Source organism: Herpailurus yagouaroundi, unplaced genomic scaffold (assembly GCF_014898765.1).
Source record: "Herpailurus yagouaroundi ecotype Mexico unplaced genomic scaffold, PumYag 163, whole genome shotgun sequence".
Lineage (NCBI taxonomy): Eukaryota > Metazoa > Chordata > Mammalia > Carnivora > Felidae > Herpailurus > Herpailurus yagouaroundi.
The window spans coordinates 35,488,297-35,503,991 of NW_024412404.1; the positions used below are offsets into that span (position 1 = coordinate 35,488,297).

The 15,695-nt window shown below is 47.2% G+C and overlaps 1 protein-coding gene across 41 annotated transcripts in view; it reads right to left on the reverse strand.

Moving 5' to 3' along the window:
- Window positions 1-15,695, reverse strand: part of SORBS1 (sorbin and SH3 domain containing 1) — a 231,992-nt gene that overhangs the window by 215,806 nt on the left and 491 nt on the right. The gene's annotated exons all lie outside the window — the stretch shown is intronic.

Genomic DNA, 15,695 nt, shown 5'->3' on the forward strand with positions numbered 1-15,695 from the left:
AAAGAAAGAAAGAAAGAAAGAAAGAAAGAAAGAAAGAAAGAAAGAAAGGAGTGTGTATGATTACATAGGTAAGTAAACACATCAAATATGCATATTTATATATACCATATATCATTTTTCTGTTCATATACAATTTTGTAACCCAGAAAACATAGCCCATGGAGGTGTCTGAATCACATTAAGGTAAAAAATCTCACTGGGTAGGAGGAGATGAAGGAGAACTTCATGGAGAGCCTAACCCTGAGATGGGCTTTGAAAGGGGCTTGAAGTCAGTTGCCAGCCCTCCCCCCTGCCCTTCTGCAACGAAGAGGGGGGTGCGTGTTTGGGCACAGTGGACTTTGAAAGCATGATCCCCCTGGACCCAAATACCCACCTTCTCTGAATCCAGGCTCTCACTGGACTCTCTTCCCTTGGGGTACGTGTGCACACTTCTCTCCCTAAGTCCACCCTGCAGGCAGGGGCCCTATCTCTTCCATCTTGGTATTCGAAATCCTCAGTCCCTCCCCAAGCCAGTAGGGGCATCTAGCAGACCCTCCCCCCACCTTATATTCCCACCTTATTAAAGTATTGACCTCTGCCACTACACTAAGCCTTCTCATGCCACCCTTTGCATGTTCTGGTGCCCCTGCCTTTATCAGGAATGCCCTTCTCTTCCAGCTCCCCCCACCTCCACGGTGGCCTCCACTGCAGCTGGTACTTGCCCTAATTTAGTGTTTATCACACCTGGGCACAAAAACCCTTTCATGTGCCTACCTTTCCCTTCAGACCAGTGGCCACCAAGCTTTTTGATCACACTTTCCTGTTAGTAAAAGAGCTTTGAGCATATTTACTTATAAGTTAATTATAAAATCTGTACTACTATAAATAGGCAAACTACATCTTTCTTATATTTGAATTGAAGAATAAATAGAACTTTAACTGATGTTTTCTTCCTGCCACTCAATCGATCTCTTGAGAGCTCACCCACTGCTCTAGATTAGGAACAACGTGAGGACAGCAGGGGTGTTTTGTTCTCTTTGTATTCCCAGAATCTGCTACAGAACCCAAAACTTCGTAAATGAATTAACTGACACTCAGAGACTGAGCCCCTTCTGTGGGCCAGGCACATGCTGGGCTCTGGGGACAAAATGTAGATGAGAAACAGCCCTGGCCACTGTCATCATAGATCCTATAGACTTCTGGGGTGGGGGTTGGAGGGGGATGGGGGGAGAGGGGGGGAGGGGGGCAGACAAACAATGATTTTCCAAACAAGTCTAACAAAGCAGCCGAGACAGATGCTGTGAAGAATGTTCTGTCCAGAACCACTGAATCATGAAAGCCTCCAACAGGAAGCTTTAACCTGCTCCAGAGGACTGCAGAAGGCTTCCCCGGCAACATGCTCCTGCAGGTGACATCTGAGGATGACCAGAGTTACCTAGGCAAAGGGAGGAAAGAACACTCCAGGCAAAGAAAATTGCACAGGCAGAAGTCCAAAGGCTGGATGGAGAAGCGTAAGTGCCAGGGACTAACAGGCCAATAAAACAAAATGAATGAATGAGCCCCCAAAGGATGGCGAGTTCTCTTCCCCATTACTCCTCCCTACTTATCAAAACAGACCCTAGCTACCAATCTCTGAAGGGGTTGCTCAGTCCCAATACTGTCCAGCCTCTGGGCCAAGCAGGCAGGTGGTGTAGGCCTCCCAGTCGGTCCTGCCAGCAGTGGGGTCCCCGCCCCTTCTGAGGAGCCCCAAAGCCCTAGGAAGACACTCTTGAAAACCATGCATGTTGCCATGGGCACCACCAATCAAAGACTCCTAGGCAGTTTAATTTTTTAAAGAGAGTGTTAAATATTTCACATCTTCTAACAGCACTGTTTCTTTCTTGCTACAATGGAAAGGAACACCCAGAAAAAATACCAATCTGCAAGACAGCCCAAGGAGGTGCACACACTGCCATCAAGGGTAACCTCTGGATTTCCTGGTCGCCCCAGTATATTTTCCTGGAGGGAACAACCTGGGGAGTCCAGAACCACAGCCACAAAACCCCTTCTCTACTGGAGCTCCTTTGACCCCAGGAAGGGAAAATTATTCACAACGATGCTTCAGGTGAGTGTTGAAATAGCCCACGACCTTAATAATTCAAGACAAAACCAAGACCGTAGATTGTAACGTAGGCTGGCGGGCTGCGGGGCCTCCTCCTGCAGCTGTCTTCAAGAGGAGCCGTATCTTCTATCAGCGCTCAGACATGACTAACATTTCCCAGTTCCTGGGGGGCCTCGCCCCCTCACACCTGCCAGTGTTGGCTCAGTAATGCACCATATTCAACATAAAGGTCCCACAAAGCAAACACAAAACCGTCTTAAAAGGCCTGAGACTGTCTTGGCCCAGGCTCGCAGGCCTGGCAACCTGTCAGCAGCCACCATCCAGCCCTGCTTAGGCCCTTGGCCCTCCCGAGTCCCAGCTCTCTCCAGCTACTCTATTTTCTATCCCTGGTTGAGAGTTTTCTTTCTCGGGAGACACTATTCATTTTGTCCTGCTTAAAGCAGCCCAGTTCCTACTTTTGCCTTGGCTTCTCTACCCAGATCCCTGGCCTGCTCTCAAGCCCACTACCCAGACCCCCAGGGGCAGTGACAGATCTCCTAGCTCCAGTTCTGGCCTGTCTCACCTCCCCACTGGCTGCAGGAACCTCTCCTATCTCCAGGCTGCTGTGCGCACCGTCTATAAAAAGAGGCGCAAGCACAGAAGGGGCGGCAGTGTATATGTTACAGCAGCCTGGGAAAGACTCCCAAACATCAACATAACACGAAAATGTTTACATTGTCCCCCTCGATTTATCATAAATAGCTACAACCCCTGACCATCATTCTGTGCTCACAGGAAGCAGTCACCCAACACTGGCTCTGCCCCCACTAAAGACAAACTCTACATGGAGAAAAGCAATCTGCAAATGAATTATCTATTTACGCGTCAGCCTAGGAAAATGCTCCTAGGCACAGCCGCCAGGCTCCACACAAAGGGAAACTGTTTGGATTTCAAAAGATATGTCCTTGTGACCCTTGACACTGGGAAACAAAATTCCAAGGCTGGCCTACAATCTGCTGTTAATAATCGATGCATAAGGCATGATAAAAAGGAGTATGAGTTTGCGCATTGACACGAGGACAATTCCGGGATCTTCTAGGCACCCATTCCTGTCACAGCAGCTCTGAGCTAGAACATGATCCATGAATGGTGGAAAGCCGAGGCACAAACGAGAAGGAGATTGGCAGAGCCAATCTTACAGGTTAAGGCACAAGTACTCAGTACCCCTGATCATTGGTCCTCAGGCAGCATGTTTATGCCAGGTGGCCAGGAACAGTCTCCACACAGGTCAGTCCTGGGTCCACCATCACTGGCCACCTGACTCCAGGTCTGTCACCGGCCCTGCTCTACTACCTGCCCTATGTGCCTCGCTTGGGTGAAGTGAGATGCCATGTGGGACATGCACGTCTAGAGCACAGTCACAACCCCCACGCCCATGCACTCGGTCACACTAAAACCTTCCTACTTCAAAACCGAAACAAACTGCCGAATACCTGCTGGGGAAGACAAGGGCCCTGAGCTCCTGGTGTTGAGGAGGAACCCCCCCCCCCCCACACACACACACAAGGAGGGCAGGGGCCATGTCTACATGTTCACCAATACCTGTTCAAAGGATGAAATGAGTCCGTGGCTATTAAAGCATTTAAAGTTCCACGTGCAAGCAGGGATGCACCTATGAAATGGGGCACCCTCCCAGCCCTGGGGCTAGCATCAGAGCTCTCTTTCTCCTCATTCAGCAAAACAGGGCACTTGGAGCCGCACCATACCACACCAGATGGACCTGCTTGAAAGAGTGAGCAAATCGCCAAGCGACAGAAACCTCAAAGAAAAGCCAGGATCCAACCGCCAAATGACCCAGGATCTGTCCCTTCTCTCTGCCTCTGGCACATCTCCCTGCTCCATGGGGATGATGGCAAATGTCTGCAACTTCACCCCTCCGAGGTAGAAATACAGTAGGGGGAGAAGCAATGTTTGGGGACAGGAGAAAGGGCCATGGGTAGAAGCAGACCAGGAGGAAAGGGACATCAAAGGGATCCTTGTTCAAAAGCCAGCGATGAGAACTGGGACTCAGAGGGCTTCGTCAACATGCTGGCATTTTTATATCAGCTCTCATGCCCAGAGCAGCTCATGGCTTAGAAACATTCAGTTCTGTGTCCCTCTCCAGGTGGCTGGTCAACTCTGCAAACACAGCCCCGCCTGCCAATGTTCTTTTTTCCACTTTTCGGTCTCCCGTTTGAAAATGTCTCCTTGAGGGGTGTCTGGGTGGCTCAGTCAGTTGAGTGTCCGACTTCAGCTCAGGTCATGATCTCATGGTTTGTGAGATCGAGCCCCACATCAGGCTCGCTGCTGTCAGTGCAGAACCTGCTTCAGATCCTCTGTTTCCCCTCTCTCTCTCTCTGCCCCTCCCCAGCTCACATGTGCGTGCTCTCTCTCAAAAATAAATAAACATTAAAAAATAACAATAATAATAAAACAACATAAATTTAAAAAAAGAAAATGCTTCCTTGACTCTGCCAATAACTTCTATCCACCTTCTCATTCTCAACCTAGCAAGCAGAACGTGTCAGGCACAGTTCTAAAGATTTGCATTATTGGATCACCCACAATGCCATGAGGTAGGTACTTTCTCCATTTTACAGGCAAGGCACCTGAGGCACAGATTAGTAACTTGCTCTAGGAAGCGACAGAGCCAGGATGTGAGCTCAGGCAGCCTGAGCGCAGAGACCACGCCCTCAGTCAGTCCACTCCCCACCTCACTTCCCAGCAAGAAGAGCCACGCTCCAAGAGAAGAGATCTGTTCCCAGCTCAGGCCCATCCCGCTACAGGACCTTAAACAAACAGCTATTCTGTGCATCAGCTGCCCCAACTGTGAAACAAGGCTAATCGCAGACGGTCTAAAAACACAGAATCTTAGCTCTGCAGGCCAGCACAGGCTGCCTAAGAGAACTTGTTGAGGTGAAGGGAACATACCGTATCTGTGCTGTCCACAAGGCAGCCACTAGTCACGTGTGTCTACTGAGCATTGGAAATGGGGCTTCTGTGAATGAGAAACTCAATTTTCTTTTATTTTTAAAGATTTTTTTTTTTAAAGTCATCTCTGCACCCAGCATGGGGCTCAAACTCACAATCCTGAGATCAAGAGTCGCGTACTCCACTGACTGAGCCAGCCAGGCGCCCCAAGAAACTGAATTTTAAACTGTATTTTATTTTAATTAATTTAAACATAGGTAGCCATATATGGCTAGTGGCTACCACACTAGACAGTTCAGCTGTAGTCTATAAATTCTACGAAGGCAGCTGCTGGTTCTCTGTGGTCACCACTGTATTTCCAGAGCCCAGCACAGACCCCGGTCTGTGGCTGGTGCTCAGTGATTCTTTGTTGAACAACTCAAAAGCAAAGAACTTTTTAGGTGCTCTAATGCGACTTCATCTCCTGCCCAGGGATTGACTTTCCAGGTTCCCTGGTCAACAGACATCCAACCTTGGCTTGATAAGGAGCTCAGGGCTTCCCAAATGCAGTACAGCAAGGAATGGCTCTTGTGATAGAAAGTGCTTCTATCAAGCCAAATTTATCTCCCTAAAATTTCAACTTACTAGTCCTGGCACATTAGCTCACAGGTTTAGGAAAACCAAAATAAATGATGAAAAAGCACTTAAGTATTTGTAAGCACTACAAACACAGGATTAGGTCTGTAATTCACTTTCTTAGTTAAGATGGATCTGATCTCAACTCGTAACAGTATGAGGCCGATTAAACAAATACGTGACTGTGATCTACTTGGAGGAAACAATCCTCTAGTGTCAGGGCTGTGGTACAGAACTGCTATGGCTGCTGACTCTACCATCATTGCACTTGACATCTGAGCACCCTGCTCCAAAAGTGAGTCAAGGAGTGTGCAGCTGGACTCCCAAAAAGTGAGGCCTCGTTCTCCAAGCAGGGTCTGGGAACCCTGGCAGAGCGACTCACATTTTCTTATGTCCTTGATGTACACTAAGTGGAAAAGCCTAACGTGTACCATACACCTGCTATGCACCAAGGATGATATCAGACACAAAGAGGACTATGATGTGGCCCTCACAAGGAGCCCAGTCTACAAAGAGTGAGAGGTCAAGTTTGCAGAGTACGGACTGCGCAAGGCACCGAACTACCGTCAGGATAAAGACATATAAGCCAAACACAGTCAATCCAGTGTGACAAATGTCATAACGGATATATATACAAAACACTGACCTGGCTGCCTTAGAAGACATACCTGGAAGGATCATAGCACCATGCGTTGACACAGCAGGTATTCAGCACAGTGAATGGAATCAAATCTTGACCAATAGCTCATTTTAAGGCTGGGGAAACCAAGACCCAGACACGTTAAGTGACTTCTAAAGGTGACTCAGGTCATTAGTGATAAACCTAGAGACAGCATCTGAGTCTCGTCGCTCTCTAGCCCAAAAGCCTACAACGCTGTCTCATGGTGCTCCGTACCCTACACAGCACAGGGAGAATGGCAGGATCTGTTGCCAGTTACTACGTCTACTTCAGAATAAACAACGGATTTATCTTTGTAAGATTGTATGTTTGGGACTCTCTTGAAATCTCATGACTAACAGTAGCCATACCATCTTAGAAACGCGTGTTCAGTCAGTTAACAAACATTTCTTGGGAATATACGATATATCAGGTACCAGTTTAAGGGCTTGGATAAAGAGATGAAACTTCTGGTCAAATCAGAGGATTAAAACACCCATATTTATCCCTGTTGTCTCCCAGAACCCCACCAGAAAAATTTGATTTTTAATGGAAAGGAAACAACAGCAGACAAGATACATCAACAAAACTCTGGAAGACAGAGAGCTGACCACCATGCAGTAGCTGATTCAGGTTTCTGCTCTGCTAAGTACAAGCAGGGGAAGAAACCACTAAACAAGAGGGGACTAATGCCACAGAAACAGGAGAAGCCTCAGGAATTGGAGGCACCAAGGACTGAGAGGGGAGGGGACAGGGGCTAAAAAGAGACTCTGCTAAAAGTTGTTCAAGGAGCGATTCCAGCCCAGGGTCTCCCTGCCTGCAATCAGCTCAGTCTGATTTCCCTCCCTCAGGAAAAAGGTAGAGATTCACTGTTTAGGCAAACTACAAGAGAGACTCTGATTCAGACACAGCTGAGGGAGGGGAATAGCTAAGAGAGGACGGCAGAGAAGGGGGCAACCTTCAGAAAAGGACAGAGGGAGTGAAAGTCTGCATACCAAACAGGGTACCCAGCCTCCTTTGCCATCAAGGCTCCCAGAATGCAGGACAACCAGGCTATTAAACCCCCAGGCAACATTCTTCTCCAGGAAAACCCAACATCCCCATGGAAAAGATCTATAGGCACTGACATTTAGGTGTCACCAGCAGGAAAAAAGCAGGCTCTCTTCTGGAACCCTACAAGGAAGTTAAGCCCCCTTCCTTGTCACACAGATGCCCAATCAGCATTTTAGTATTCACTCTTCAAATATAAATGGACAAGGAAGGCTCCTATGGGAAATTCAGTAACCAAAACAAGCAGGAAAAGGGGCTTGGAGGAAACAAAGACAAAGCAGGAAACAACAGAAAAACACCAAACAGAACAAAACAAAACAAACTGAAAAAACAAAAAACCTGGGGCACCTGGGTGGCTCAATCGGTTAAGTGTCAGACTTTGGCTCAGGTCATGATCTCGCAGTTCATGGGCTTAAGCCCCACGTTGGGTTCTGTGCTGACAGCTCAGAGCCTGGAGCCCACTTCGGATTCTGTGTCTCCCTCTCTCTCTATCCCACCCCCGCTCGTGCTCTGGGTCTCTAGCTCTCAAAAATAAATAAACATAAAAAGAATTTAAAAAAAAACACACAAAACCCAACATAAGTGAATTTATTGCACCTATGAAACAAGATGCTATTAAAAAAAAAAAATGACCACTAGAGAAGTAACTAGGGAGTTCTAGAAAGTAAACACGGAAGTGTGTTTCATGCAAAACCACGAAAACAAAATTTAAAAATTCAAAAGAGTTAAGGAAAAGCTGAAGATGTCTCTCAAAAAGTAAAATACGGGCACCTGGGTGGCTCAGTTAGTTAAGCATCTGGCTCTTGATTTCACCTCAGGTCATGATCTCATAGTTTGTGGGATCAAGCCCCATGCTGGGCTCCCTGCTGTGCATGGAGCCTTCTTGGGATTCTCTCTCTCTCCCTCTGCCCCTCCTCCCACCACATGCACACATGCACGCATGCTTTCTCTCTCAAAATAAATAAATAAACTTTAAAAAAGGTAAAAAATAAAATGAAAAACAGGAAATAAAAGATTTAAAAATTGTAAACTCAACCCAGGACGTCCCATATCCAACTAATAGAAGAGTTCCAAAGACAAAAGAAGAAAGGAAATTATCAAAGAAAAATATAAGAATATCTCCCAGGACTGAAGAATGTGAGTCTTCAGATCAAAACAGCACACCAAGGACCCAGCACAATAATTTTTAAAGCAAGAAAATTTACATTTAAAACTTTCAGTGAGAAAAAAGCAGGTTGCTCATAAGTAATCGAGAATCAGAATGGCCATCTGAATTCGTGCCATTAATATTGGAACCTAGAAGACAGAGGCGCAATGCTTTCAAAACTCTAAGAGACAATGGCTTTCAACCTAAAATTCTAGACAAATCAAACCACCAATCAAGTGTAAATATTGAACAAGGGTATTTCAGACATGCAAGTTTGAAGTGATCAACTTCCACAGACCCTCTCTTAGAACCTCCTGGAGGAATAAACCAAGAAAGAGGAAACATAGGATCCTGCCCAGGACAAGGTGAAGGAGCCCCCAGAATGAGTCATATCACAGGCCTAGAGGTCAATCAACCCAGAAAAGAGGAAAGGGATGGAGGCCTCTGGGAGGGAGGTCTCCAAGGGGAAAAACTGTAATAAAATGAAAAAGGAACATAGGTTATAAAAAAAAAAAAAAAAAAAAAAAAAGATGCTCTGAAATGCTGTCAGAGACTCTTTGATAATTAGCAATAAGTACACAGAAAACTAAGTAGGTAGAAAAAAGAAGGCAATTACTAACAACAACAAAAAAAGATGTACAAGAAAGGAAATATCATTATAGCAGAACTACATGACTCAGCCATGAACACTATTTACATGGCCAAAATAACTGAAGCACTGACTATCAATGTAACTCCAAACTGTGATGTAACCACATCAGGAAAACAAGATGGAAGGGAAGGGATGTGTGTGGGGAAGGGACAGGAGGGGAGATGAGGGGAATAAGGGATCCTCTAATCCATGGTAGGACATCAAGGAATAACATCCAAACTGAACAATCAGGAAACAGCACTGTAAGCAGGAACTTACAAATATAATAGCAATATTACGAGAAACAGTTAAAAGGGGTGGAAGTGACTACGGTAAACAGAATAATGGCCCCTCAAAGATGAAGATGTTCATATCCTAATCCCCAAGCCTATAAACACGTTACATGGCAAAGGGGAATGGAATTCAGGTTGCTAATCAAGTGAATTTAAAGTAAGGAGATCACCCTAGATCATCCTAGATCACCAGGTGTGCCCAAAGTAATCACAAGTGTCCTTAAAAGTGGAAGAGGGAGGAAGAAGGGAGGCCGAGGAAGATGGTGAGGTGTTCAGAGTGATACAACAGGAAAAGGACTCAACCAGCCACTGCTGGCTCTGAGGGCAGAGGAAGGGGGCCAGGAGCCAAGGAATGCAGGCAGCTTCTAGAAGCTGGAAGACGCAAGCAAGGAAACAGATTCTTCCCAGAAGGTAATGCAGCCCTGCTACCACCTTTACTTTAGCCCAGTGAGAACCTCTTCAGACTTCTAACGAATGCAACCATAATAGAAATTTACTTTGCTTCAAGCCACTATGTTGGTGGTAATTTGGTACTGCAGCAATAGGAAATCACATTCAGTGACTGACTCTGGAGAGTAATCCTGGTATGAGGAGGGGTGACACAGCGTTTCATTAACATTGCAATGTTACTGGACTTTTAAAACTATATATGTGAATATGTATACGACTTTGATGCAAATTAAAACTGAATTTAAAGAGGGATAAAACACAGATTCTATCTTGCCAGATCTCACAATCTGGTAGAAAAGACAGACAGGAATCAGCTACTGCTGAACACAGGAAAAAAAAAAAAAAAAACCCACCTCTTTCAGATGTGAGGAGAGTCTGAAAGGAGACCAAGGAGTCAGTCAGGCAAAGGGGAAAAAAGGCCTTCTGGTGAGGGAACACACCCTGGTGTGAGAGAGAACCTGGTCTTTGGGGACATGGATGAGGTCTGAACGACTGGGACATCCAGTGGGTCTGGCAGAGCCAGCAGGGAGGGCTGGGGTGGGCAGCTCTCAACAGGTTTGATGCCTGCGCCCACTGCCGGCTTCTTCAGCTGGGGTACAGGACCTGCTGTGCATAATTAAAATGTGCATGGGTGCGTATCTGGGTGGCTCAGTGGGTTAACTATCTGACTCTTGCTTGATATCGGCTCAGGTCACGATCTCACAGTCATGAGATCGAGCCCCATGTCATGCTTGGTGCTGAGCATGGAGCCTGCTTGGGATTCTCTCTCTCTGCCTGCCTCTCTCTCTCTCAAAATAAATAAATAAACTTAAAAAAATAATACTAAAAATAAAATGGGCACGGACAAGTGAAGGCCCAAGAAAACAGCATTTTCCTGGACCATCAGTTGTACTCAACAGTAAAGCATTTCAAATACTTTTATACTAAAACCAACACAGACATATTACAGAGTAGAATACAAAACGCATGTGAATTTTTAACATATTAACTAGAGATTTCAAGGCAACCTCTTGCTTGCAAGGCCGGCGTTAGACGCTACACTACCTGCTGACCACTGAGTGCTAAAACTCCATCTTCTCTGTAATTAATCTGAGTCAGAAGAAAATTTTAAAGCTGTACAGCATGCATCCATCAAAGCACCTGGGACTTCATACCCACAACCTGTCAGTGGGTGCCTACACTCCCCTGGGTCCCAACCAAGATGAATCAGAAGGCTGAGAAGCAGCTCATTCTTTTCCAAAGAGGTCTAGGTCCTGCCACTGACGGGGTAGGTCAGCTGAGGGAAACAAGGAAAAACCATCACACTGAATTCTCAGATGTACTCTCTTGGCCATAAGCCCACCCACCTCTCCGACTCTAAGCATTACCAGAATCACAAGCAAGAGCCCCAGCTTCGTCATCAGCACCCCCAACCTTTACAGTACAGGCCTCTATTGGAGAATACATTGCAGACACTCTTTCCATGGAAGGAAGTCAAGAAATAGGGCACATCTCTTGGGAGAGGGTGTCCCTTGTGTCCACAACACAGGGGTGGAAACTTTTTCTATTGTTGTAACTGTTTTTGTTGTAAAAACAATAGCCACATGACACTAAGCTGGGGATTTTTTTTTCTATAAAGAGCCACTACTGACCACAGAAGAAAGGGGGAGGGGGGTCGGGGAGGAAAGGGGAGGCAGAAATCAATGAAAGGCCACACAGAAAGGAGTAAAAAGCAATTTAATTGGGTTTGGTTTGTTTGTTTTGTGTGTAAAACACATACCCGCACATTCAAAAAGAATGAACTCAACTGATTTTAAATTAAGAACAGAGAAGATTAAATTTTAATAACAGTAAATACACTAAAATACACTACAAAGCTACATTTTTTACAGTAAAGAAAGAATGGGGGAGGAGGGTAAGAAGACACAACAGGAGGAGACAGAAAGAAATGTATAGGGGAGGAAGATGTGGGGAAGGCAGATTGGGACGACAAAGAGACACGCAGACCCACACACCTAACCAAATACCAAAAGAGGGAACAACCCAAGGATCTACAGAGACACTTCGTAGGCCCAACGAACCAGCCAAAGTAAACTACACCATACAGGCCAGTTGTTGGCTTGGGCTATTATCACCTTTCATCCTTGCTTTTGAATGGCTACTGATCTGTTAACCACTGTTCACAACTCTTTAATTGCTCACTGAAATTCTGAGGCTTAGCTCAGATCCCAGGCCAGAAGCTCCCCTCACGTGAGCTACAGTTCAGTGAATCAGTCATCTCCAAGTTTGGCCTCTGAAAAGGGAGTACATGAAACACTATCTCGTAAAACATACAAAACACCAATGCAAGAGGAGAAAATGCTGCTTGAGTTGAAAAGAAATTCCACGGAAAACTTTTAGTTTTGCACGTAAAAAACAAAAACAAAAAAACCTGGGACTTCAGCAGAACTGGGTCCCACCTCAGCATTCTCCGGCATCACCATCAGCACACCTGACTTCCCACATGTTCAAGTTCTACCTGCCCGAGTGGTTCCAAAGGCCTCAGCTGACCCTAAAACAAAGCAGCCTCTACCACACTCTGCAGTCTACGGGTCAACAGGAGATCCTAACCCCAGCCTGGCCTCTCGTCCATCCACTCCCACCCCTGTCTACATCAAGCCTCTGCTCACTTACTTCACTCCAGGGGCTCAGGAGTCTGTTATCACAGCTGGCAGTTCCCTTTTCAGCATCATCCCTCTCTCCTTCAAGCTTGGGGTCTGTGTTTTCCCCTTCCCCACCTGACCTGCCCCCAACCTCTCCCTTCTTCAGCCCCTATTTCCTCCTTACTTTTGGCTATCCCATTTTAGAATCTCAGAGGAGGAGGGAGTTTAAGAGATAATCTAGAATACAGGACCTAGAATCTACCCCACCTGGGTTCCTGCCCTGGCTTTGCATCTTGCTACCTGTATGACTTTGGACAAATCACCAAACTCTCCTAATCTCTCAAATTCCTCAGTGAGGGGGGTGAAACCTGGCAATCACAGAGTTTTCTTCCAAAGCTCATGCTCTAAATATCTGAACACTCACCTGTATAACCATAAATAAAGCCATGAGTGAAACACACACAGGAAAAGAGAACGAATTCTAGAAACTCCCCTTCCTTAGCATTCTGCCAATTCAAATCTCCCCAACCAACCACCCACTCAGACGGTGGGTGCCTCTCACTCAGTGGGTGCCTCTCACTCAGGGCCGTTCTAGCTCCTAATTATTTGCATACAGTAAAAACCTTCTGAGTTGTACTATTCAAGGAAAAGGCCAGTCTGAAGCCATCAGAAACCGAAGTCGTGGAATCTTCTTTCATACCATTGAGCAATACTCTGAGTTTAACATCAGTTTAGCAAACAGAATAGAATCTTAAAATGCCCTCACAAACTGTACTTGTGAATCTAAGAACAGTAATGCTGTCAGGAACCCCTGGAAATGGTCTTCTCCAGAGCTTCCACTTTTTTCCAACAAGGACACAGGCCCAGAGAGTGGAAGCCACTAGCCCAAAGCCCAAAGCAGGTTAGTGGCCAGGATCAAAGCCAGCTGTCCTGCCTCTGGCCCAGACCTTCTCCACCAAAGCTTTTTGGAACCTTCTGTTTCCTTTTACAGAGACAGATTAAATCCTAAATTACCAGTGAGTGCCCTCTACAGCAAATCTATGTCCATGTCCAAGGAAGGGTCCAGAGCTAAATTTGAATGGCCATTACCAATGCTACCTAATAAAAGCCTTCTTTCCAGAACCCTGCCCATTCATACTCTGCAAAGAAAACCCCAGACTCTGCTATCTATATTCAACTCTATTTTAGGGAGGGGAAAAGAGAGGAGAGCTGAACAGTCCTTTGTTCTACCAGTAAGAAGCATCTGCTCAGCCTTTCCCATAACTCCTACCTCACCCCCCATTATTCCCAATCCCTTCAGAAAAGTTCACAGGAGCTCTCCAACTAGAAAGAAAGAAAGCAGGTCAGAGGAGGATGGGGCCAACAGGGGGTGGGGTCGAAGGGAAGATGACAATATCCTCCCATCTCTTTGCCCCACAGGGTAGAAAGCATTTCTTTTCAGTTGCTAATTCCCTGCTGGGAAGCCACCAGTGACAGTTCAACTCTGGGCCCTCCAGCTGAGAAATGAGCTCTCTGCAACCCCAGGACAACTACCCTTTTCCTAACTGTCCCCTCTAACAGTGCCCTGAGCAAAGGTGCCAACAGACCCACCCTTCCCTGCCATCCCCTTAGGCCAAGAGCCTGAGACAGCAGAGCATGGCTGGCAAGGAGCTATTTAAGGCAGCATCAAGAGGGTGGGGCAGAAAACTGCTGGCAGCATCCTCTTCCCCCACCCCTCCCTCAAACACACACACACACACACACACACACACACACACACACACACACACACCCTCTTGTGGGCAGACAGCCATCTAGCTCACCTGTCTCTAAGGGCTGTAGATCTGGAGTCTCCAAATGTCCAGCATGTGCTTTCTGTCATTGAAGCTGCTGTCCCCATCTGCTGCCCACCCCACTTTTAATCCACCCCTTCTCTTCAGTCACCACCAAGCTACCTCTCCAATCAAAACCACACAATTGAATCTAAATAGAGGAGCTTGAAAACCAAGGAGAGTGGAGACAGACAAGCCATCCCTGGCCTCCACTTATGAGAAGAAAAGTGGCCGGGGGGGGGGGGGGGGGGGTCAGAGGCCCGACTGCTAGATAGGTTCCATGATGTCTCTAAACGAATCTCCCTCCTATTGACAGCGAAATCAATTCTGGCAATTTCAGCAGGTCGGCCCTGTGACAACAGGAGCATCCCAGCGCTCAGTTTAAAACAAAAATCCAAAGGCTCAGCCAGAACATACTGGGAAAACCCAGGGTCTGGATAAAAGGAGCCACGCTCAGTGGGATCCCTTCTGCTTTTATGTAGCAATGTAATAGTGTAATAAATTCTGTCTGCCTGAAGAAAGCATGCACTGGTGAATTTCAAAGCCATCTTACGACAGCGGATGCACGGGGATGCAGAATTCGACAGCATATTCCCCCATGAACGGTACATAATGACTTCAAGCCTCTTTCCCCCTCTATCTTGAATGGCGCTGCCGCGTATCAAGGAAGCCACATCGGAAAGCAGCCAGGTGGGAGCCAAGGATGCCCGGGGAATTCGGAGAAAGGAGTTGGCTTTCCGTCCATGTCGGTGATAAGCTGCCTAGCAAGATGCTGCCACTCACTCTGGGGAATGAAGGAGCATGGGCGGATGGGCACGCACGGTGTTCCCAGACCCACACACGTACCCGCTCATTCAGGCGGGTCCTAGGCCAGACGGATCGTCCTAGCGCCCCTCCCGCCGCCCTCTCCTCCTGGGGGATGCTGATAAATGAACACACCTGCGATGCCTCCATCCTGCCGCTCGCTCCCTCCTTCTTCCTCTGGCTGCTGCAGAGGAGCCCCTCCTTGGTAGTTTCACTTTACAGCGCAAACCCACCCGGGCTTTGATGTCTCCTCCACCCACCCATATTGCAGCCAGCCTGAGGCAGGCGGACGTTCCCTCCTAGCAGAGGCCATGATCGCACGTACCCCCACCCACAAAAAATAAAACAAAACCTGAATCCCGGGAAGCCCCGCACCCTGGGGAACTTTCCTTGAGAAACTGAGGATCCACCCAGCAGGAAGGAAGGAGGGTTCGGCCAAGGGGGACCACGGTTTTCCCCGTGACCACGGGGGATGCTCTGGGGGAGGGCGTCCCCCAAGTCCTTCCAACAGCTGGCCCTTTAAACGCGCCTCCTCCTAGCGCGGAACAAAGGCGCCGCCCGCGGGGGCCGGGCCGCCGCACGCCCC